At 35.0% G+C, this 26,950-nt stretch overlaps 1 protein-coding gene across 3 annotated transcripts in view; it reads right to left on the reverse strand.

The window, feature by feature from the left end:
• Positions 1-26,950, reverse strand: part of Schip1 (Schwannomin interacting protein 1) — a 50,618-nt gene that overhangs the window by 21,676 nt on the left and 1,992 nt on the right. Inside the window, exon 1 of one of the 3 annotated variants that reach the window (XM_028181613.2) lies at positions 8,991-9,261. The exons of 1 other annotated variant lie outside the window; for it this stretch is intronic. The gene's annotated coding sequence lies outside the window, so the exon portion shown is untranslated. Of the gene's footprint in view, positions 1-8,990; positions 9,262-26,950 lie in introns of those variants that run through there. One more of the 3 variants, XM_028181612.2, reaches the window with a different exon arrangement.

The raw sequence follows: 26,950 nt of genomic DNA on the forward strand, positions 1-26,950 counted from the left end.
GCCTAAAATCATAATTGCAGACAAATTTTATGGAACGGCAACATATTTTAGTAGCAAATTTTCAGAAATGGTTATCAAAGTCATTATTAAGGTTATCAACCTACAGCATGTTGTCAAAAAGAACAGGTTGAAGTTGTCATTTTACAATAGGTACTGGCCATTTGAAATATAATTTTTGTATGGCTGCCAATCTATATTAATATATAAATCTACAGTGGTTTTTACGGATGTTGCGTTATAACTATTGAAACATGCATCCGATTGACTTGAAACTTGCTACTCTTGAGCTGTTAGGTCTCCTTCGGAGGCGCTCGGGTAGCTGTTAGCAAATCCCACCCCTCCTGGCTGAGTCTTTGCTCGCCCACCTGTCCTGGTGAAACTGGAAAGGCCTCCGGGCCACCAGTAATCCTTCAACCATAAAAAAAGAAAAGAAAAAAAAAGACTTTAAACTTGGTAGGCCTATCCATTGAGTACATGTAGAAAATACATGTACTTAATGGATAGGCTAATATTTATATGAGTGTTCGACTCCCTACACCAGTTGCGGGGGCGTTAAGGATGAGAATCTTTGTGAGGGTGTGAAATAATAATGTTAATTTTAAATGCCCAGCGAAGCGAACGGGTACAGCTAGTATAATCTAAGTCTTATTTTCAAATTTTGTCTTTGTTTATTGTTTAGTGTTTTGTTTTCAATACATTTTACCTTTTTCATCCTTATGGATACGAAAAAAATACGAGTAATTATGAAATACGAGCTCCACCGTGGTAGCAATGGCGCACAAACGGATCACAAAATTAATAATGTATCGGTACACCTGAACACTATCAACGAACGCACTTTTTGTTATTGGTTTGAACGCGCCGATATGCAAATTTCGATTAAAAAAATTAAACCCTGAATGATGGAGAAGCTCGTGAATCTCTGGACAGCTTTTATTAACCGCTCGTCCCGGTTGCTCCTACACGACAACGCTCGACCTCTTACAGGACGACAGACGCTCTCTAAGGTATATGGAAGTTTTGCCTCATCCATCATACTCATGCATGCACTGATAGACTCCTACTTTTTCTAAGCTTGGACAACCACCTGGAAAAACTTCTTAACAAGGAAAGTACGCAAGAGGCAGTACAAAATACCGTTGAAGAGTTTGTGGGCTCTCGTACAACGGACATCTTCAGGAAGGCATTCATGTATTACTACTGCGCTGGCAGGTAGATATATTGATACCATTGATGCATTTTTAATTAACACAATTAAAAAAATATTTGTAAATATCACTATAGCTTTCTGTATACTAAACAGCAATTTCGTAGGTAAAGACCTGACTTAAATATGTTCCTGTCTCTATTCAGTATATTTTAATATTTTTTTATTTACGGCATTGAAACATTAGGAAATGTTTCCGTTTAAGTTGGTACTATCATCCCTAGCAGTTAACTATTACATTTTGTTGTTGTTTAGAATCATTAATGTCTACTGTCCGTATATTTATCATCAAATCTATATTTTATATTTTCTTCCATTTTCGCGAGCTGCGAGCGACATAAAGCTAGGTACGGCTTAATCTCGCTTTTTTGTTCTCATCGTTGTTGGCGCGTCAGTCGTAACCAAAAAAACTGTCTATCATTCGAAATGGTATAATGACAAGGAAAAACATAAGATATAAATTTTTCATTTATAACTAATCATTTGTCGTATTGAATATTGCCTATTAATTACTTTTAAAACGCAATGTGAGCTCTTATACTTCTACGAGTACTTTCTTTAGCCTATTTATGTCCGAAAGATGTCATGTATTCCGACTTGAAGAGTAGGACAGATGTTTTAATCATATTTCAAAATATTTGTTGACATGTCGAACTTCAATAAAAACTTCTAAATATATACGTCACTTTACTTGTTATTATAGCTTTGTCGGTAAACGCGAATCTTAGGACACTTACTGTCTGTGAAAAATCATATCTCCAAATACAACCAATCTAGCAAGTACCCACTTCACTAACACTTTCTTCGTCTTATTAAATTTTTGACACGATTCATATCAACTGCGACGCTTCATCATACCGGCGCGTAGCGTAACAATATTATTGATCAAACAAGCATCGTAGCTTAATGCAGGTCGATCTGACATAACTATAGATACTAATGACGATGTACATATTTCATATGAATGTGAAATACCTACTTTGTGATAGTACTATTTGAACCATTGAAAAATGGTATAAAAATGGAGATGTTTGATTATTTAAACCCTAAATGTAATGTTAATGACATAGATTATTTTTAATGAGAGTAGTGGCCGATAATTAACAAGCTGTAAATTATTATTCTTTAATAGTTGTGAAATCGAGCTCACCAATTACAGTATCAATACTCAAATCCCAATATATCGAGATTCTCATTACATTATAATAAGGGCTAACTCATATATAAAAAAGAAGTTATGGCGCGGGAAGCACAAATGTTCTATTGAATTACAACTGTTTTTATATGACTATCACTAATACTACCAACCAAACTAAATACTACCCGAACCTTCTTTACAATTACAGCACTCAAACAAAGAGTATGTGGTTATTGATCCTCACCGTTTTTCCTAGCCCAGAGCAGACTCGACCACATCTAATATTTATAGGGAGATATACTGACGCTGGGCGAAGGCAACACTAGTAGATAACAAGACCGCCATCAATCGTCAGGAGCACAAGACCCCAAAAATAAATAAAATTAACTGAATATATAACAGGTGCGTATTTCCACAACATGTAATACTTTTAGGGTGGATTCGACCAAACTTAAATTTATACTCGAGTAACTATACGAGGAATAACCTATTCCATGATTTTAATCTCGAGTAAATCCAAAGTCGTTTTTCCACGTATACTTGCGCTAGGTAGTAGGTATAACAATACGCGAATAGCAGAGTGAATGGTGAACAAAAATAAAATCCGGCAAATAAATGTTGTTGTACAACGGCAAAGTGTAAGAGCGTACAAGCCGTCAACTCGATTTTGCCGTATTTTAGTGTGAAAAAGTAGCTGTTGTGTAAGATATCCAGCTGTCAAACGTATTATTTTTATTTGTTGTTTGTTTGAGGGAATTGTCAAGTTTTGTCGTGTGGTTTTATCTTTTTTCGTTTAAACGTTGCATTATACAATGTCAGACTATTAATAATAATTTAGTGCATTGCGTTGACTTGAAATTAAAACAATAAATATTTATGAAATGACAGAAATCAGACGTTGGACTGACTGACGCCATTACTTTAATCTAGGAATAGCTCCGTTATTCCGTGCGAAATGGCGGTATAGTAACAATTCCCGAATAGGCCCACTATTCTTAGAATTGTAGATGGTAAAACGTAAAATTGATTTACTCTCGATTATCTGACGAGTTAATCTAAGAATAAGATTTACTCTTGTTTGGTCGAATCGACCCTTAGTGGCTAAAATATACTCGTAGATTATGTTACGGGAATTCGATTTAAGCACAACTAATCGGTTAATGTTTTTTCGTGGAAAATGATTATTAATATGATTGCCATTAAACAAGTAGAAATCAAAATGTGCAAAACATCACGAGTTAAAGTGAGGAGTCTTAAATATTAAGTGTATTTATTACCTACTAGCGACCCGCCCTCGCTTCGCTTCGGATACTGTAATTTATTATTGATTTCTCCACTATTTAATGGATGTTATTATACATATAAACCTTCCTCTTTAATCACTCTATCTATTAAAAAAACCGCATCAAAATCCGTTGTGTAGTTTTAAAGATTTAAGCATACATAGGGATATAGGGACAGAGAAAGCGACTTTGTTTTATACTATGTAGTGATGGTAAGGAGCTTTATAAAGCTATGGTAACAAAGCAGTCCAAAGATTGAGTGAGATCATGTAGTAGTGGGGTAGGACATATTGTTTGTAGCACAATTCGCTACTTGGACCGAAGAGTTCTTGAGTGGCAACAGTACGCCGGAAGGCCTCCGAACGGATGACATAAGGTGGACCAATAAACTGATTTTCCATCACTGTGAAGCCATACAAAATTGTTCCCAGAAACTAAGATTGGTAGTGGACTGGACGGATAGGTTGTATGGTGGATTCAATTGTCACATACCACGCCACAGCACAGCACAGTGTTATCATAATCTGGCGATTCAATCATCCCCGAAAATTGTCGTAGGATGATTTCTGAGACAATGTTGCCAAAAACTGCGATCGATTCTTATTTTTATTTGACTATCATAACATGTGTCGCATACACGCAATGTAACATAACCATACGTCAGACGGTGGTCAGAATTCGAAGACTTGAAAGCAAGTTATTGATGTCCGTTTGCTATCTTTGCTTTTGAAGTTCAGATCATCGTTATCCTGCCCTTCTCCCAGTTACCTGGGGTCGGCGTAACATATTTTCTCCTTCCATACTCTTCTATCATATACCATTTCTTCGCTCACTCCCCTCTTACATATATCGTCTTTCACGCATTCCATCCATTTCTTCTTAGGTCTACCTCTTCCTCTATATCCTTCCACATTCATAGTTAACATTTTCTTACCAAACTGCTTTTTTTATTTATTGCTAAGATGATTGGACGAGCTCACAGCCCACCTGGTGTTAAGTGGTTACTGGAGCCCATGGACATCCACAACGTAAATGCGCCACCCACCTATGTGATATAAGTTCTAAGGTCTCAATTATAGTTACAACGGTTGCCCCACCCTTCAAACCGAAACGCATTACTGCTTCACGGCAGAAATAGGCAGGGCGGTGGTACCCACCCGCGCGGACTCACAAGAGGTCCTACCACCAGTAGAAAAACAAAAAGTTCACAAAATATAGTAAAATGACAAGAAACGTAGCTTACTAAAACGGCAAATATTTTAGGTTACTGAAACGACAAGTATATTAACACGCAGCTTCGTAAATGGATACTGTTTTCCGTTTACGTTTGGGTAGAAGTTTATTAGCGTTTCGACTTCAGAAACGTTTCCCTTACGCCCTATATATCGAAGAATTATTGATCTATTTGTTTAGTACAGATACACACTAAAACAATATATATCACTTGAAACAGTCTTTGTTGAAAAAATATATTTTTAAAATTGTGATTGCATATTTATTTATTTAAAGAGAGAGAGAGTCAACAAAAGGAGTCGTTTGTTGAGTAGGGCATTAAAAATATCCTTGGGCCCTCAGTCCAGAGGAAACCAAACGCATTTCGGGCCTCTACCCAAAAAAATAAAAAGGCCTTAAGAATAGGCACCACTATCTTAAGGCACCAGTATCTTATCTAAATCTTTTTCTAAAGCCGATTTTAAGGGTAGAATAGCCGTTACTTAAATATGACTACAACGTCACCATCAAGGCAAGATTATTTTCAAATTGTGTCTATAAATCAAAATACTCAATAAATGTACCCAATTAACAGTATCAGCGTGCCTACCCGCTTAGAAAATTAACTAATCTGCCTACAAAAGTACTAATTAAAATAAAAACAACAGATTAATAAAATAAACTATCTTTACTAATAAAAACTTGTTGCCGAGGCGCTCCTAATAAATTATCTAAGATGCTTGTGTTAAAAGTAGCCTGCAAGCTTAGTTATGGCTATCTAAGATTTTATCTGAGTTACAAATACAGCTAAAATTGCTCATTAAGCCTTATTGAATTAAGAAATATCTTCAAAATACTTGAACACAAAATCGAATACGAAATTAATTGATACTAAACTGAAACATTACTGATTTTACTTCGATACAAAGCAGTATTTGAAAAGGTTACTATGATAAAATATCAATTCAAAGAAACTTGAATTAATTAATTTCTAGAAATCATCGTCGCAGGAAATTAAGCCGTCTACGTCTACGTCTTAATGTGAATTTAATTTTCTGTGAACATTTTCGAATCATAAACAAGTTAACCATAATAAGATACGTTAGTGTGTATACCAACAGTACCATGGCTACTTACATATACAAATGTATAGAGCACGCTACGTGCTACGAAACATGGTCGTAGCAAGTAGCTACGCACATTTGCTAACACAAAATCCACTAGATGATATTGCATTTTAAATAAATAAAAACTCACATTTAAAATAAACTATTTTGCATAATAAAATCGAAAACGGGATCTCATTTATCACTATCAAAATAACTAAAGTGCGTTTTTGCGTACCTTTTGTTTATTTTATGTCCGCTTATCGTAAATACTATCTCTGTTCCAAAACAATCTAGATAAGTGAATAATTAAAATGATTAATCCGAGTTAAAAACATTATAAGATCGATAATTCAACAAGATAATAGATTAAATAGGTCAACGTTATTATTTTTAGTAGGTGTACACTGTGGGCAATATGATAATACGACAGCTCTAAGCGTCGGCGATGTCGTGACCTGCGTCGAGGCCTCTGTTTTCGACCTACGCATTAGTAGCCACACAAATGATGGATAGCCCGAATGCCGCACAACTTACCCGCCCTCTGACACTATTTACTGCCTAACCTCTTTGATTAAGTAAACATTGTAAATTGATTTTTGGTCTCTATCACGAAAAAACATTATAAAAATAAACACGAAACATTAACCTCAAAATCCGAGAAGACGGAAGTAAAAAATAAAAATAAATAAAATTGAATTGCTATTGCTAGCTAGCTCTAGCTCTTTCGATGTGTACTTAATGGACTAATAATCTCGATATAAGTATGTACTTGTTTGCTATACACTCATCCTGTATCACGTGTGAATAATATCTAGAATGACCTTACCCTGACATCTGATAATTTTAATAGCTGTTATATCTAGCACGCATTTTTATTTTCAGTGTAGTCTGGCGCCTGTCGCTTCCCATACGTCTAGTCATCCAGACATACAAAACTCCCACAGCTATCGACTTCCAGACGCCGTACATTATTTCTGAAGTCGACTGTTTTCAAATATTTATGCGACAAATACATGGATAGAAAAGTTAGTTACCTTTTCCTACGAACATCGACATGGGTAGTCCTATTCGAGAGTAACTTTTTAGATTACTATTATTTATATTATATATTATTATTTACTTTTTATACCAACATGGTGTAATAAAAGTTTATTCAAAAACTGTTGCTATCATTTGAAAATGCTGTTTTCTTTTGGTACTATGTACGCAGCATCGTTTCAATTAACTTTTATGGTTTTTCAATCGATTCAATCCTACTCAACTCTAGTGCAATGAAATGACAAACTTTCCAAAATTTGTAATAATAGAATTATATTTTTTTCGTTTTTTTTTTTGTAATAATTGCGATACTTTAATGGTGCTAAAACATCGATAATTCTTAACAGTTTTTTATTTATGTATTGAAAAACATAACCTTTTACTTGAAAGTTATACGAGTATAAGCCTCACCTATCATAAACTATGTATAAATAAAGTCGACCCGACTTAGATTGCTGGTATTTATAGCACTTTTCTACTACTAAATCGACGAAAGCTATTTATTATGAACGTTTTTGGCTTAAATTGAATCTTATTTATGGATGGAACGAAGAATAGAGTTTCAGATTTTATCCATCCAGTCGTTATAATTGTTCACTTAATTTCTTTTTTTATTTCAAAGGTGGAATTAAAGTTTGAACGTTCAACATCATCATCATCATCTTCAGCCCTTTGATACGCACTGCTGGGCATAACCCTCCCCTTTTATCGACGCCATTCTCATCCATGTCTGCCTCGCTGTCTTGACTGTATCATCAGTCCATCGTGCCATGGGTGTTCCGCAATCTCTACGACCTAATCTTGGCCACCGTTCCTGACATTGTCTTACTCTATCTATTATCATTTCGCCTTGCTAAATGTTCAGCCCAACTACATTTTAGATCTGCTAAACAGCATTTTACCAACTTTAGTTTGGCGTCTAATCTGAGTATTGCGAAGCCAATCTATCAGATTGATACCCAGCACAGAGCGGTCCATTACTCGCCATGCAACACCCATTGTGTACATTGTCTCACGGGTAAGAATTCATATTTCTGCACCGTATTTTAATGTGAAACTTCATAATTTTAATTATTCTGTACATGTGTGTGAAGTGTAAATCGCGGTTACAGAATCCTACCTATGTACCGGCAAAAGAAATCGTGAATTATAACAGACTAAGTGATTAAATCAAGTAAAGATGACAACAAAATAAATCCGGTGAAAACTCACCAAAGACAGATAATAATGGAACTTATTAAAAACTTAAAAAGTCTTCATCAAAAAGCACGCTAGATTACAAGACATGTTGCAGATTATGCCAGAGATCATGACAATGAATGTTTCAGATTCCAATTAAACAACAATTAAACAACACAGTACATACGGAAGTCAATATTTGCGTTAAGGAAAGTTCATGTCGTCGGTAGTAGAGGCCGTCGGTAAATGAACCGTCCACATCGTAAATATTGCTTACGGTCGCCACTGGACCTTTGCACGCTATTTTTTGTCCTACATAGACATCATTTGGCCACCGTTTCGTTTGCTTGTATTATGTGATAGTTCGGCCTTCAAATATTTTATAATAAATAAAAAAACATTAAAATATTACCAACAAAAGATGACTTATGTTTGGAAATTATACAATAGTTTTTTTTTTTTTTATAACTATTACGAGTTTCACTTTATTAACAAACAGTGATAATCATGTTCCTAGAAAAACGCTATCAAGAATATTGTGGACACGTTATTTTAGTGCTATAAAGATTTTTATTGCAACTAAACTTGAAATACGTTACTCTATCGCTGTTTCTGAAAATGTCACTAGCATTAATCATCTTCATTAGTAAATATATAGCCGTTGAATAATTTCAATGCTACAATAAACCAATGTATCGTTCGTGTGCTGTGGTTGAATATCTGCGCAAATTGCACTCTCAAGCAGTATTCAACAAACGCTGTCCACGCAGTTATATTCAATAATGAGGTCAATAAGCAACAATTTGCAGTATGTGTATACATACCGTTATAGGGCGCCATCCTGACTGTACTGTAGAGCGCAGTAACTGAATAATAAATGCAGCGAAGCAAGGTTATGTTATAATTGTCCGTATCCAAAGGAGTCCGCTGAAATTTAACTACGCCGATTACTTCGCGCAATAGCACTAACGCTGCCTATTCAGCATATATGACGGTTTTACGTCAGACTAACGAGGTTATAGTATAAGTATTTGGTGTGACTAGGGCTGTCGGCCGACTGACGTGCACCCCGCCCGCCTTTCAGTGCAAAGTGATCGCGTGGCGGGGCGGCTGGGTTGCCTTAAATTCATCCAACTCTTCGCAAAACCGGGAAAAACGTAAATAAAAGCAATAAAGCTTTCTTGCTTTTCTATTGTGTACTAAGTTCGAAGTTAATTTATTTAAAATGTGAACATAATTTTAAAATAGAGGCCGCTATTCTTTCATCACATCTATGTAGATATATATAGATAAATATTTCTTTTTAAAACAGATGTTCTTATAATTAAAAAAAAACATTAAAAATAATGAATTTATAATGTTACTCAGCCCTTTAATCTTAATCAACACTTAAATTATTATTGAAGTGAAAACTTCTTTAGGATCGTTGTGATTTCAAACCGGATGCAACGGAAAAAACGACAGGTAAGAGACACAAATACAAAAATGTGTAGGATGAAGTCAGCAAAGAATGAGACAGAAATATACATACTATTTAATACAGCGCCATCTGTGAGATTTTTTAATACTAACGTGTGTATGAAAGCTCTTGTAGTGAATTTTAATTTAGGATTATACGTGAAATTAAAATATTAATTCACAGAGGGCGCTACCTTACAATTATTTACTAATGACAAAATTTTACATATACTTAAGACGTTTAGGATAATTGTATTTTAATTTTGGATGGTTTCACTTCTACCACGTGTGAATTGCACACATTTTGTTTTTTATTTTGTTAAGGCCCCTTGAAATTGATAACGTCTTAATTAAAACAATTTTTACGGTGGCCTGTGACCAGTAAAACTGAATTCCTACTTCATAAATATGTACCATAACTTAAAAAAGCGAGATCAAACCGTACATGTTATTTTCATTATGTCTACAACGCGCGAAAACTAAAGATGCTATCGTCACTTAATAATGAATGCTATGAAGACTTATAAAAAGATTTATTTAATTAAAGTTTACATAACTTTTAGTAGTTAGAGATTCATAGATGATCCTATCGATTGCATAACGCAGCCTTAAAATATGGTGTATTTTAGAACCGGTAACCCTGAGGGCTGTACCTACCCCGCATCTCTCTCCTGTCTGCTGATTGCAGACTTTATCGGCGTTGCATGGTAAGCTTGCATGGCAAACTCAAACTGGTAAACTCAGTTGCATGGTAAACTCAGATCGTTGCATAGCGCAGTACAGTAAGCATATATTATTATATAATCAACAACAGTGTTATCCCTAGAGTCTCAACAAAAAACAATCATTAAAAAGTACTTCGAATACTCAAAACTAACAGAAGCACTGGCTTTTTATTATCAAATACGAAATGAATAGGATCTACGTTATTAACAAAAAAAATAGTCAAGAAAGTCACAAGCAAAAAGGAAAGAAAAACGGTTAATAAACTAATTTTAATGTATTTCTCCGTTTTGATAAGACTATTTAATAATTTATATGTTTTATAATAGAAAAAATCTTACGTTCCTAAACCTTTAAACTAGTTTATTTTTATATTTCTACGGCTTCTGAGGTTTCATTCATGAGGTATGAAATTTCATCGCTAGCCTTAAGCTCCCTCTAGTAAGTTCTCGAGAAAACGCGGCATTTGAAACCATCGAATTAGATTTCGAAATGAAGCTTATTTGGAAGCTCCACAGGTGTCGCTTTAAAAGTTCATGTACAAGGCATGCGAGTTTCCTCTTAGCGTTTCCTTTCTAGATGGCGTTGCTAATCGAATATTTGTCTTACTATAATTTTCAATCTATCCTCAATTCTCCTAGTTCTGAATCTTTTGCCAATTTCTCTAATGAGAAGGTGATCTATGTATTTTCTTCTAATTTTAATTTTCTAATTAAAACTATTTTTACAGTTAAATTAGAATCTAATCTAAAACTAAAGGCAAAATTATAAGCGATTAAAAAGTAAGTGGAAAAAATTGTGTAAATACAAACTTAATAAAGCTTTTATGGTTCACAATGGAAATAGTCACTATATATAAAAATGAATTGCTGTTCGTTAGTCTCGCTAAAACTCGAGAACGGCTGGACCGATTTGGCTAATTTTGGTCTTGAATTATTTGTGGAAGTCCAGGGAAAGTTTAAAAGGTGAGAAAATATAAAAAAGCTCGGAAGTATATAAAAACAAACAATTTTGTTTTTCCTTTGATGTGTCCCCTTGATGTGTCTTTTACTTATCGATTGAGGCACTACGAAGTCTGCCGGGTCAGCTAGTGTGAAATAAATATCAAAATTTAACGAAAAATCACTATAGCTGGGTACCGTTTAATGGTGGTGAAAATAGCATTTAATGAGGCGGTCTGGGAATGAAAAATTTTTTAAAAAAATAGTATGAGGGTTAAGTTATCTATCTTGCATCGTATTTTGTCCAATAAATGACAAAAAAAGATTTTGAGGATTTTAAACTTTTTTACATTAAACTTTTTGTTATTATAGTAAAACTATAAAACGTATAACTAAAATGTAAAAATATCAATAAAAATATGGGTTTTTTTTTATTGCTTAGATGGGTGGACGAGCTCACAGCCCACCTGGTGTTAAGTGGTTACTGGAGCCCATAGACATCTACAACGTAAATGCGCCACCCATCTTGAGATATAAGTTAATCTTTATGATAGTTACAACGGCTGCCCCACCCTTCAAACCGAAACGCATTACTGCTTCACGGCAGAAATAGGCAGGGCGGTGGTACCTACCCGCGCGGACTCACAAGAGGTCCTACCACCAGTAAAAATTGAAAAAACTGTTTTACGAGTTTATCGATTAATCTACACTTCCAAGAATCAAACCTGTTTACGACAAAACTTGAATAGTCTTTTATATTCAAGCTGTAGTTCTGTTATATAACGCATTAACAATGTCTTGGTATGATGTTGTATACCCAATCCTAGATGTTACATGACATTACATAATGTTCATGGTTCTTTCTGGTTAATGAGTTTCTGTCTGTGTACTAATTTCGATAGTCACCCAATTTTTTTGTGTTGATATGTTTTCGTGGTCACGCATATTGTATTTATTGGTATAGTTTTTTTACACGCTTGCTAAATTTTACAGAGAACGTTTTATGTATTAGGGAAATATTATATCAGGTTTTCAGCTTCATATCGTAGTATTGTCTTCGGTTTTCGCCGGTCAACTTTCACGGATTAACCTTGCGTTTATTATTTTCAGCTTATCATTCCCAATGTTTCGAGCATTCAGACAGAGACGACTAAAGTGATATTCTTCGACATCTGAATATTGTGCTGACTACCGTCTAATTTTCTTATAAAACATCTATTGATATTGATATTTATATTTTTTGTCAGCGTTTTTTTTTTAAACGGCCTAGCTAGTGATTTTTTAGCTTGTGTATGTGAGACGTTGGTTCCCGACTCGGTAGTACTGTTTCAGCCGGCTATCTGCGCGACACACACACTGGGTCTGGACAAACCAATCGATCCCTGGTCGGGGATGGATAAGGAACTTGTCCAGCAAGGTATCCTAGATCCCCAATGTACGTCTAGGATTCAAAAAATGAATAATTGCGCATACGCATCAGGGACTGCCACACGGAGTTCCTGGGCACGTGCACTGCTCTAGATTCAATAGGCCTTTTTGTTAAAATTATAATTAAACTTCACACGCGGTCGTCGAATTCGATTATATTTGAATCTATATATTAATACGTGAAGCAAAAACTTGGTATCCCTTTTTACGAAAATTGCGCGAACGGAGGAGTATGAAATTTCCCACACTTATAGAGAACATAGAGAAGAAGTGCAGAATGCTAATATATTTTTAAAATTATGCATTAAAAATACATTAAATCAATAAAGAAAACATTACACACTCTACCATGTATTTGACACAACAACTTTTTTTTTTTAACGCTGGGGAATCGATACCCGGTCGAGGGGGGTAACGGACCGGGTTATGTCGGACTCCGGCGCCCCCTAAGAGGAAGAAGGGGAGAAGAGAAGGGCCGAGGTCCTTCACCTCCCCCAATTTCTCACAGGAGACTACGCCTTAAAAAAGGCGCGCGAAGCACTTGCCCCGCAGAACGACTACCGACTAAACCCCATCGAGCTCCACCACACCGACTACACACACCGAAACTTACGGTACCGCGATGCGCGCCGAAAGTCTCGCCTTAGGCGGTACCCGTACTAATGTTAAGACGGGATTTCATCCCCGGGAAAATCCCGTAGAACCTCGTCTCGGGAGACACACCGTGAGCGGCGCACAGGAGCCACCTTGCACCGCTTCACCACTGGACCAACAGTCGAGTGCCGAGCGCCCCCGCACCCGGCACTTGATAGTCCCTACCAGGACTGAGCGGCGGCCTCTCGCACGCGCCGTCCACCCCGCCTTCTGCGCTGAGGAGCCGAAGAGGGATCCCATTCCCTTTCGCGCTCCTCAGCCTGACGAAGCGCCATGACCAAATCACAGAACCCAGCCATGGCCTCCCACGAACTCCGGTCCTCTACCATACGGGCGACGATAGCCCGCAAAGAGAGGTCCTGCCCCAACACCGCGACGAGGTTTCGCCGCGGGTGCTCCCACCGTGGGCACGCTTCTAGCGCGTGCTGAGATTTGACACAACACCTAAATATATTCTTTGTTTATTGGCAATTGTGAAACTTTTGTTATTCTGTCTGTGGTCAAATTGAGAATAGATTAATATTTTTTGTCTTTATCTATAATGTAGTTTTGGCGAAATCTGTATTATTATAAAAGTATAATAGTGTTTGACAATAGAACCATAATAATGGTTAAACTTTTATTTTTAATTAATTATAGTCGAATTTCGACTACTGCGGGGACCACTAGTCCTTATAGATTTGGTTGCGTGTTGCTCATCTCCCGTTCGTAATCGATGTGATGTGCATACGATGTAGACACAGCATGTAGACACAGCACAGATGACGGCACAGCTTGTTTTATTTAACGAGTAATTGGATTGTGGTTACTAAAGCACTATTATATAACTTAATTTAAATTATTATTGTAATTATTATTATAATAAACTTTTGCTTTCCATGAAACAGTATCTTTATGGATATAATTAGACTTATTATGTGACTATTCAAGTCCGACGTCTCTACTTCAATTTTAATCATAACGATTCTCCGTATAGAAATTAATGACGAGTATTTGAAAGCAAACGTTCAATTTAATAGGCTTTCGACGGTCCCTTACTAGAATTTTCTGTTACCTTTGATTGTGTTATCGTATATTTGTGTACATAAAATATTTTCTTTCGTGTATTTTTATCTATTGAAGTTTGGGGGAACACTTTTTCTCGAAATTGATGAAAGTATTCGCTTTTTGAAAATCATAATTTAAAGAGATTTATGCCCACGTAGGTAGACAAATTTACGGCCCACCTGATGGTGAGTGGTTACCGTCGCCCATGAACGTCAGCAAAGCCAAGGGCACAGCCAAGCCACTGTCTGCCACGAAACGAAACGATTCAGTACAAATATGAAAATCCAAATAACAAACAATGGCCATTTATTTTCTTATTCATATACCGCCTGTCCTACATCCAGACAAAAGTGAAACTAAAGTAGGTACTCCGATTTATCCGTAGACAGTAGACGTTTTGTTAAGCTTTCCGTGACTCTACCGAATATTGATTTTATAATTTACATAGAAATATAGACCATGTGAGAAGTGTAACGCGTGCCGTTATACTCCAATATAATTAGATTTGTATTCTTTATAGGTTTATTCCCAAGGGGAGTGTTCATACGTGTACTTTTTAATACATAGAATGTCATTGTTGCTATCTCTTTGGTAATTTTTATTTAATCTTTGAATTTTTTTATTTACCCATAACCTCCTTATCCTAATGATACTTTTTGTGTCATACTGTTTATCTATATTACCGGACGAGTCTGCTTATGACTACCACAAAGCAATCAAACGTGGAAAAAATTGCCATATTGGGATGCAGCCTTAAAATCGACGTCTAACTTAAGCATGAACTGACACTAGATACGTCACGATCTTAGCCTTCTCGATTTTTCTTACATAATAAAAATAAAAAGCTTTTAATACTCTCCGTATTTTATAAATTGCAAAAAATAATAAACATAGGACATAAAGTCGTGGCCCCTTTTAGATATGCTACTCCTAATATGTATATGACCCGTAATACACATGGCAATGAAATAAAAATAATAATAATATTATCTTCTATTCACTCGAAGAATTAAAAAAAGAGAATCCCGTAACACTTAAAATAAATACCTACATCTTCACAGCTTATTTAGCTCGACGTAACATAACCATATTACTTCTCGTAGATTGTGTGTGACAACTTTGTGTGCGTGCAATATAGATCATGTCATCCGATAGTAAGATTAACATCCAGAATTCCTGTTTAGTATATTCATAGACTTGTATTTTAAATTTCAAAAGAGAGTAATTTTACTTTCAATTTTTTTTTTTTTAAAGGCAGAGTTAGAAGGCAAACTCATGTGTTCGATTTTCTGGAATTAAAGTTTTTCTGGTGGAAATTCTGTTTCTTTTTTGTTTCCGAAAGAGCGGGACGTAAAGTACACCTTTTAAAGCTAGTTTTAAGAAATCCATGTTATGGCGTTTCCCGGCAGACGGGGGTTTATTTCGGAACAAAATGATACTGCTAAATATGATCGCTGGAAAAACAATGGCTTTAGGTCGTAGGCATGAACTGTGTTCTAGTGGCGAGTAGTGCAATAAAAATATCATGAAACATCTTAACAAAACTAATATATTTCCTACTGAAATTCTAATTAATTGTCTCCAGAACTACAAGCCTACTTTCTAAATTGATGTTTAGTTATAATTCTACCAATGAAATATTGATATGATGATTTTAATTTCACTATTAAACGTGAACGAAGGCATGACGACGATTCTAAGACAAATGTACACTCTTATAAGCTTTACTGTACTATATTTATTTCTAAAAATACGTTGACAATTACAGAATATAATGACATTATATTCTTTACTCCATACTCGATCAAAGTTGCCGCATGTGTATAATAAATAAACAGGGACTAAGCAGCCTCTATTAAGTTACGCCAATGCGGATACATGAGGCTTGGGACAATTCTGAAGGAAGATTCGGAATTTTCCACTCGCAATGTTTACAAGCCGTAAAACGAGTTCAGCTTTATTCGAGTTCCTATCCATTTCGCAAAGACATGTAAGAATCGTTGGTTTCAAAGTTAACCTTGTGTGGGAAGAAAACTAAAAAACGATTACATCATGTATTCAGGAATTCGAACCACATAGTTTTAATAAAATAATATCTTTAACGCCTTTGTAGTGTGTGTAGTCGGGTGTATTTGTTTAAACTAGAGGTCCCGCAGTAGTCGAAATTCGACTATAATTAATTGGAATTGTAAGTTTGTACACTATTATGATTGCATTTTATACTTCTATAATCACAAATTTTGCCAAGACTACACTATAAAAAATATTAACAAAGACAAACAATATTTAATCTCAATTTGACAACAGACGTCAAGAGCAAAAGTTTGACAATAAATAGTATGCATGCGTGTGTGCGTCAAATACATGGTATGTAGTGTGTGTAATGTTTTCTTTATTGATTTAATGTATCTTTTATGCATTATTTAAAAAAAAAATGCATTGTGCACTTCTCTATAAGTGTGGAAAATTTCATACTCCTCCGTCCGCGCAATTTTCGTAAAAAGGGATACAACATTTTTGCTTTACGTATTAATATATAGATTTTAGTATTATTTTTCTATTATAATTAAAGATTTGATACCCGATTATTTCATTTAATCGTTTTGCCTGCATTCATGTTTAGTTCGCATTCGTATGTAGAGTGAAAATATGTATTAAGGCAAGCAATAAAATCCGTTGCGGTTCCCCGTAGAAATGTTTCGATAATACAGGTCCTTGCTCAGCACTCTAGTACCTATTATCCTTTATGAACGCTTAGTATTGCGTTAGTGTGTACATTTTATCGGGAAATAATAAACGTTGAGATCTGAATAAATAAAATAGCATTATTATGTAGATGTGTAATGTTTATGATATATAAATAAAAATAAAAGAACCTACCTGTGAGAGAGGGATATGCTGTCTACAAGGACAAGTATGCAAATTTGAATATGCATATTCAACATAACGTAACGTAAAACAATAATAAAACACAATCACTCACTAGCCGCTCAGTAACTCAGTCGACCAGATGCTCGCCTTCTAAGCTGGTGCTAAGCTTAGAAGGCTTATATAAGCAGTCTTACACAAGACGTGAGCGATAGATACAAATAATATTTTGCGTCTCTGGTGCTATAATCTAGACATGGACCCAAGATCCGGTCAAAATTCGAGGCGATTAGTCCTGTTGTCGCAGAGCAGGGATAAGACGGCGAATGAATATAAAAAAAAACAGGAAACAGTACATCCAGATCCTAATGTAGCAATGAAGTAAAAAAATCATCATTTCGAAATACCAAATTTGATAATTGTGCAGTTATTTTTTAATAAAACTACGAACATCAACCGAATCAACCGAATTTGTATATTTACTGTGATATTTATTGTGGTATAATATTAAAGTATCACTTTTATCTCAGTGCATTTTGTCTATTTCGTGCACTGCAGCCATCTATTCTGAGAAAACTGCATTAATGTTTAAATATGTGAAAATTCCTTTTTATTCTTAAAATAATAACACTTCGATGCCAAATGCCAACTTTAGCACAAAATAGCCGCATTACTTTATTTAACGCATTGTCTCGTAAAAATATAAAACATTTTGAAAAAGTTCCAATTTTTTTTATTAAGAACACTGACGAAAGTGAAACTGTCGGGATAATAATACCAAAAAAAAATACTATGGTAGAATAAATCTGCACAAAGCAACCATAGTATGTAGAGTATGAATAGCTATCAAATCCTCTACGTTGTTAATATAGACATCTTAAGCTTGCCCGAATTTCACGAAAGCCAAACAGGAAGCTTTAATAAATAACTTAATCTGGTTTGTGTGTGTGTTTTATTGCATATTCGAATAATTTCGAAATTTCGAAAATAAGTGTAACTTGTCTATATGTCTTACGAAAATCAGAACGATTGTTTTGTTTTAAGTTTACGCGCGTATATGTAAGAAACGCTTTTGATCTCGAGTTATTTGAATAAAATTCATATCCCTTGTTAGTCACCATAATTTCCTGAAAAATCGATAAGGGAATGGGCGTAACGCCAGGAGGCTCCGCATTTAATCGGAATGTTAAACATCGACCTTGTACTCGCCATAACATATGGTTCATAAATAACATTTTTGTTCCATTTATCTATATATTAATACGTGAAGTAAAAACTTTGTATCCCTTTTTACGAAAATTGCGCGGACGGAGGAGTATGAAATTTTCCAAACTTATACAGAATATGGAGAAGAAGTGCACAATGCTAATATTTTTTTTAAATAATGCATAAAAGATACATTAAATCAATAACGAAAACATTACACACACTACATACCATATATTTGACGCACACACGCATGCATACTATTTATTGTCAAACTTTTGTTCTTGACGTCTGTGGTCAAATTGAGAATAGATTAAATATTGTTTGTCTTTATTAATATTTTTTTATAGTGTAGCCTTGGCGAAATTTGTGATTATAGAAGTATAAAATACAATCATAATAGTGTACAAAGTTACAATTCCAAATTAATTATAGTCGAATTTCGACTACTGCGGGACCTCTAGTTATCTATAAATAACGTTTTGTAGTTCACAGATAATAAATCTGAAAGAAGTAAATTTCTTAGTTTTTAAAAGAACTTTTAAAACAACCTAAATATTTAAGGGCAAGGTAGACTGTAGCCTTTTTTAAAAAGAGTTTGTGTTTACAATATACACCAAGGCAAAGAATCACCAGCAAAAAGATTCAGCAGATAAGTTCATTACATCTATCAAAACACTTTTTACTTTGCTTCGAGCTAAATCAGCGGAATTGGAGCCGGGTTCGCCTTAAGGAAAACAGGTATTACCCAAAGTGCCTTCAAGCGGAACGTTACGACTTTCCTGTCGTAGACTTTAGCTACACTCGTAACTTTCAAATAATACTGATGAGCCTCGAATTATTAAACCTAAAATTAGAATACCTATCTAACATGATTTGCATATTTATTGATACTAAACAGATTCTCCGTACCGATTGTGGAATTTTAAATTTAAATAATCTGAGTTGTTTGAAACCTTGTTCGAAGCTTAACGCGGATCAGGCTAGGATAATTTAGGTCAGGCGGTAAGTGAAGCGAAAGTCTTAGCATTCCTGGTTATATTTCCTTTAATTAAATTTTTCTTTGATTAAAAAGGAGATTTCGCAACAAAACTAATTTTATCTAACAATCGAATTATGCATAACGGTAAATCGCATGTTCCGATTGCGGTTTCTGGTTGCGATAATCAGCATTCAGTAAAAAGTAGTAGTTATTAAGGAATTTGGTAGGCAGCGGCTTGGCTCTGCTACTGGCATTGCTGACGTCCATGGGCGACGGTAACCACTCACTGGTTATTCACTGGTGGTAGGACCTCTTGGGAGTCCGCACGGGTAGGTACCACCACCCCGCCTATTTCCGCCGTGAAGCAGTAATGCGTTTCGGTTCGAAGGTTGGGGTAGCCGTTGTAACTATATTGAGATCTTAGAACTTATATCTCGAGGTGGGTGGCGCATTTACGTTGTAGATGTCTATGGGCTCCAGTAACCACTTAACACCAGGTGGGCTGTGAGCTCGTCCATACATCTAAGCAATAAAAAAATAAAAAAAAACCATAAGGTATGATCGTCTGCCTACAAGGGCATTAAAAAAAAAAGGAATAAATTACCATAATTATAACACAAAAAAACACCGATAATTTAAATATCAACGTAACATAATATGTGACTTTAATTTATGGAAATGATGAAAATCTGTGTGAAAAACTTTATTAATTGTAAACACAACTTTACAAAGCCACACGTAGCATTATTTTTACCAAGATTTATTTTCAGCGCTCAAATAGAATCGTAAATTATGTTTACCGAGAAAGCCTTTTCTTATATCAGAAAAAGCTGTATAGCGTGTAGCGTATATGAGACACTTATGATGTAGCATTTTCAAAGAAGGGCTCTACTAATCTATTTTCTTATTACTGGTTGTTGGGCGAACAATGTGAGCAGTAAGCAGTCATTCGTTTCGGTTTGAAGAATAAGACAGCTGTTATACAGTATATATTCTCAATTGAGACTTCGGCCTCATGTCTCAAGGTGGTAATTCAAGTTGCAATGTCTATAGGCGGTAACAACTTAACTAGTTTAGCAGTGAAGTCGTTGACCTATGTAATAAATAAAGTTTTAATATAATTAACAATTTAACATGTTTGTGACATTTTACTTTATGAAAATAAATTCTTACAAGCTTTGAATAAACGAATTCTTACTCACTTATTGATTACTCAAACAACAAAAAGATCTCATACAACGAAGGGCACTCCAAGTCTCAAGAAGGGTGGGTCGGCTGCTCTCGCAGAAATATTTTTTTTTATATTTCACACTCTCCTTGACACGAGCAGACACCCACCTCGAATCGTGCAGAGAGAACAAGTGGCCCTCATTCTCGTTCATACCGTAATTAGGTCAAGGTCTTTCTCTAAAGAAAATAGAAAAAACCTTTTTCATTTTAATGTGATACATTAATAAGGCGTCATGACTATTCAAAGGCTTTTTGAACATTAAGTGTCTTTAAGGTTTTCAAGATTTAAAAACCTTTCATCGTAACGTTTTAAAAATTGCACTCATACACGTATAGTTCATATTGAAATAGACATTTTTAATCTAGAACGTAGCAGAATATAATTCTATTTTATGTACCTAGTCAGGTCATAAGTATTGTCACACAGTAAAAACTTTTCTTTTAGAATGCTGGCCACAAAAAAGTTTATTGAATTCGAATTTCGAATTGTTCATGAAAATAAAAATGTATACTTTTAGAATTTTACTCATTTTTAAATATGGAGTGGACGCTTAAAGAAGACCGTGTTGCAGTTATTGCGTTGCATCGTTGCGGTTACGCGCCAATTCAAATTTTTAACATACTGAAAATTTTGAATATAACCAAAAGATTCGTTTATCGTACCATCAAACGATACAATGAAGACTCTAGTGTAGATGACAGGTCAAGAAGTAGTCGCCCTCGGTCTGTTAGGACTCCAGCAGTGATAAAAGCTGTGAAGGCGCGAATTCAAAGAAATCCCAAACGTAAGCAGAAACTGTTGGCCCTTCAGATGGGGTTAAGCAGAACCACGGTGAAAAGGGTGTTAAATGAAGACTTAGGGCTTCGGGCATATCGAAGAAAAACAGGACATCGTTTGAATGCTCGTCTAATGGACCTGAGATTGAAGAGATGCCGCGCTTTGTTGAAGCGGTACGCGAGAAAAAAATATCGGGAAATTCTTTTTTCGGATGAAAAAATTTTTACCGTAGAAGAGAGCTACAACAAACAAAATAATAAGGTGTACGCACGCAGTAGTGAAGAAGCGAGCAACCGTATTCCGCGTGTCCAACGAGGTCATTTTCCATTTCGCTCATGGTATGGTTGGGAGTTTCTTATTGGGGCTTAACAGAGGTACATTTTTGTGAGAAAGGTGTAAAAACGAATGCAGTTGTGTATCAAAATACAGTCCTGACGAACCTTGTGGAACCTGTTTCTCATACCATGTTCAATAACAGGCACTGGGTATTCCAACAAGATTCGGCGCCAGCTCATAGAGCGAAGAGCACACAAGACTGGCTGGCGGCGCGTGAAATCGACTTCATCCGGCACGAAGACTGGCCCTCCTCCAGTCCAGATATGAATCCGTTAGATTACAAGATATGGCAACACTTGGAGGAAAAGGCGTGCTCAAAGCCTCATCCCAATTTGGAGTCACTCAAGACGTCCTTGATTAAGGCAGCCGCCGATATTGACATGGACCTCGTTCGTGCTGCGATAGACGACGGGCCGCGCAGATTGAAGGCCTGTATTCAAAATCACGGAGATAATTTTGAATAAACTTTAGTGTCATAAGAATCTATGTTTTGTTAAGTTCATTTCGGTATATGAATGGTTACATAATGAATAAACTTGTTTCAATTATTTTACATTAAACATGTGACAGAATTTATGACCTGACTAGGTATAAACTAGTACGATATAACTATCCATATGAATAGCTATGAGAATAAAATGTATTTCGTCGAAGATTTAAGCAACATTTTCGCTAATCTGCTATTTGATTTTATTCCATTGAATACTTCATTTAAATAAAACTCTGCTGTTACCAAACAACCACTTTACCTTCGTGAATTTAGACATTTATAAGACAATGATAATGGACGTTGGAGAGATGTTCTCGTAACAATAGAGAACTCCAGTCCCCAATAGGGGTGAAAGTGGATTGCCCTTCAAAGCGTCAAGTTTGAAAACAAACAGCGAACTGACAAAGCTTGTTCTTGGGCGAGATAAATTTTCCGAATGAGTGGAACATCTCAAATCAGTACCGGGAACGCTTTGGAAACATTTCACTTACCACTGCTGTTATTATTTATTAACTTTATGTTAAAAACTAGCGACCCGCCCTCGCTTCGCTTCGGAAACTGTAATTTATTATTGATTTCTCCACTATTTAATGTATGTTATTATACATATAAACCTTTCTTTTCAATCACTTTATCTATTAAAAAAACCGCATCAATATCCGTTGCGTAGTTTTAAAGATTTAAGCATACATCCCTATGTAGGGACAGAGAAAGCGACTTTGTTTTATACTATGTAGTGATGTCACTAATAATATATTATGGAATATGTTTTTTTTTTAAACAATGCGTAAAGCAAGAAACGTCTCAAGCCATTTTTTTAAATAAATGTCTAAATTTATGAAGGTATTTCAGCGATTCTCATTTACATAGTCCGTCTTGTGGAATCCAACCCCTAGTGAAAGGATCGATGGCGAACCGTACACTAACCACTCCCATTCATCATTCCACCCGAACTTAATACCATTTTTTCCACATTAATCAGAAATAGGACACGACGCATATAGATTACACATTTTATTTTTAGAGCTACGTTTTTGTTACTTTGTATTGGAAATAACGAGTTTTGTTACGTGATTATTATTTTTAGATTAAATACAGACAGGCTCAAACATTTTTTTTTGTAATTTGATAATTTGACACGTATATATATTCATGCTTTTTTTTAATGCTTAGATGGCTGGACGAGCTCACAGCCCACTTGGTGTTAGTGTTTAGCGGACAACGTAAATGCGCTACCTACCTTGAGATATAAGTCCTAAGGTCTCATTATAGCTACAACGGCTGCCCTACCCTTCAAACCGAAACGGAATACTGCTTCACGGATGAAATAGTCAGGGTGGCGATACCTACCGGTGCGGACTCACGAGAGTTCCTATAGTAGAACTTCTTGTTCTACTGGTGGTAGGACTTCTTGTCTTGTGAGTCATACATAGTACACCTAACAAATACATACATACATTACACATGAAACTTAAAACGGTCTTAAGACTAAGCTGCAAGTTACTAATTGTCAACACACTTGACAATTCAAACTTAAAACAAAAACTAACAACATACTTTAACATACGCTTAGTTAACCAAACTAGCGCGCAGGAATTTCGAAAATTAACACATAAGTCGGTGTTAAGAGGGGAGAAATGTTTCCATGTGAAAATCGATACCGCCTTTAATGGAGTTGTCGGTACGGTGAATATTATTAACAAAAAGAGCAGAGTCAAATTTAAAAAAGAAAACGTTTTACAAACTCTGATTAACGTAAAGAAAATAAGTAATAAAACATTATTTTAATAATTAACATTACAAATTTTAATAATTAACATTACTAACAAAACATTATTTTAATAATAATAATAAAAACATTACTTTAATAAACATTATTTTAATAATGTTTTATTAACTACTTTAATTAATAAATAGTTTTAACTATTGTGCTAACATCGAGCACAATATTCAAATTTCAACGAATAACCTTACCTAAGCTTAGTCCTCCGTGACCACGAAAACTGCAAAGTACTCGAAACGTCGGATCTATAATAATATTATAATATATTTAAAAAAAACATAAGATTAAAACGTTATAGTAGTTTTTCCGAGTTGTAGACATAAACTCGGAAAAACTGAGGAAAATACTACAAGCAATTATTTATCATTATCACCATCGTAATGTAATTCAAAGTAATTCGTTACAGAAGTTATTAAAAAAATCGTTACTATTGCAATTGTGATGATTATCGATGTTGCGTTGTGAATAAGAGTGGACTGTATTATTAGTTTGATTTTATTTATCTATAAGTGACAAAATAAAGAATTTAAAATTAATGACTATAAGAAATAAGAAACAGATGTGTCGCCCATGACGGCTGGAAATGGAAAGGGGTAAGGCGTCATAGTGGACGTCGCTCGTTGACACCTTTGACGTTCCGAATTCAAACAATCGAGTTACACTTTCATGTGACATAATGTCGTGGTTCAATGAGAGACACTCGATGTACTTCTCACATCAAGTAACGACAGGTCTAAATGTTTCTAAATAAATACCTAACACGTATAATACGTAATCTTTGAAATCTTGTAAATGAAGACCCCCCATTTTGGAAATTTCTTTAATTATTGATTGAGCGTATATCTTTACCTCGCACAAGTACCACATTTAACTTACATTTGCAAATTATACAATTAAGACTTCGACTTTATATCTGAAGGTGGATGATAAGGATCAAAAGAGATTGTTTATTTAAAAAGGTATTATTTGTGATACTACAGCAACAGCTACATAAACAAACAGCATTGTTAGAGATTTTTTAGAAAAAGAAAATACATTTAAATTATTATTACCATAGTACGACAAATTGGAATCTTATTGGAAAAGTAATCTTGAACTCAATAGATTTAGCCCTGAAGGAGTTCCTTCGAACAAAGATTATTAATTTCACGCAAAACTGTTAATTAAATTATACTAGGCTATTGCTCGCTTTCATACCCATCAGTTTATCCAAGATATGATGTAATTTAAAAAAATTACGAACCACGTCGACTTTCAATTCAATAAAGAAAAAAACAGTAAAAGTATTTGAACTTATGAGCCGCAGACGAAGTCTAGACTGAATATTGACTGCGTGTATTTATAATACAGTACACAGTACGTATAGAAACTGCACTGACCTAAGCAGAATATAACAATACTATTAAACATAATATTAAAATAAACCGTGATTATTCGGACTCAAGAATTTTACAAGTTTTCAGGGTCATTTACACACGGATTACCTAGTTCTCCAGGATCAAAATAAATGAAAGAATCTACTTGAATTTTCTTTAGTTGGCTTTGATTCCACAATATTATATTTTCTGTTTTTGATAAAAAACAAATATGGAAATAACAATAATATCATTCGACTTCGAAGTAAAAGTGCCTGGTTAAACTTACATTATGAATGTATACAGCTTAAACAACGTTTAACAGGATTGGTCACAAATCAAATCAAAAATATAAAAAAATCAAAAGTTTTAATATTTTCACTAATTATATTTTCTTGTCCTACATTGACATATTTCGAGCGTAGAGAGTAACCGTTAAAATGTGTAAAATGGTTTGCCAATTCTCCAAGCTCTAAAATGTGATTTCTAAGGATGTGTTCACATTACCGAGACATTAAAAAAGGTAGCAGAGTTTCATCGCTGCAAATATTGCGATATATTGTAGCAAACAACTGTAAAGGGAACCTATGCTTGGTAAATTTTAGGAATAATGAAGCCTTTAATTAGGGATTAATAATTAGAGTGACCTGTTAGAAGCAGATTGCCTGAAATGGACCTACGCTCTTGCAAACTACTTCATGTTACAGTTTAATGAAACAACGGTCAACGATACTCTTTATTGTTGAGTCTCGATTAGTGCTTTATCCGCATTTGCAAATACACACTCGTGTGTATAATAAAATAAGAGTAGCAGGTAAAGCCATTTTTACTTTTATTCGAGGCAATTAGACATTTTATTTCTGGTTGTTAGGCAGTACTTACAGAGACGCAATCCAGTGACTAGGATCCATCAATAACGTGCTTTGAATCGAGGTCTTTTTGATTCCAGTCTACGTATATTAATTCAATATTACACTACGTACATTAATATAATACGTACATTAGTACTGATACCGACCTCGATCAGTTCTTGAATAGTCATGTTACGCATTACAGAGACCGATATAATTATGATTACAGACAGGACTGTTGTCCCCAATAACTTTTATCTTAATTATTATCTTCGCATCGAAAGTTGGTTAATATCGCCATTTCAAATGAGGAGAACCTCGTGAATTTAAGATATAAAAGGATAAATAGATAAAATATTTAAAGTTGGCCCACGAGACTACCGCCATGTCGCATGTTGATCCAGAATGTTCAAATAGCATCTTAAGAAACTTATCGTATCCAACTGGGTTAAAATTCTCGACACTGCACAAATTGTAAGGAGGTTTTTCACTCTGGAGTTCAACTAATGGCGTAGATGTTAGTTTATCTGTTAGGCTACGTTATCAACGGCAATCATTTGCGTAGTGTTTTTTAACAATTTCTTTCTAGTGGATTTTCATATAATTGAAAATAAAAAAAATTAATATCGGTTCTCTCCAGACAAAACTTGGATA

Source organism: Bombyx mandarina, chromosome 04 (assembly GCF_030267445.1).
Source record: "Bombyx mandarina strain Sakado chromosome 04, ASM3026744v2".
Taxonomy (NCBI): domain Eukaryota; kingdom Metazoa; phylum Arthropoda; class Insecta; order Lepidoptera; family Bombycidae; genus Bombyx; species Bombyx mandarina.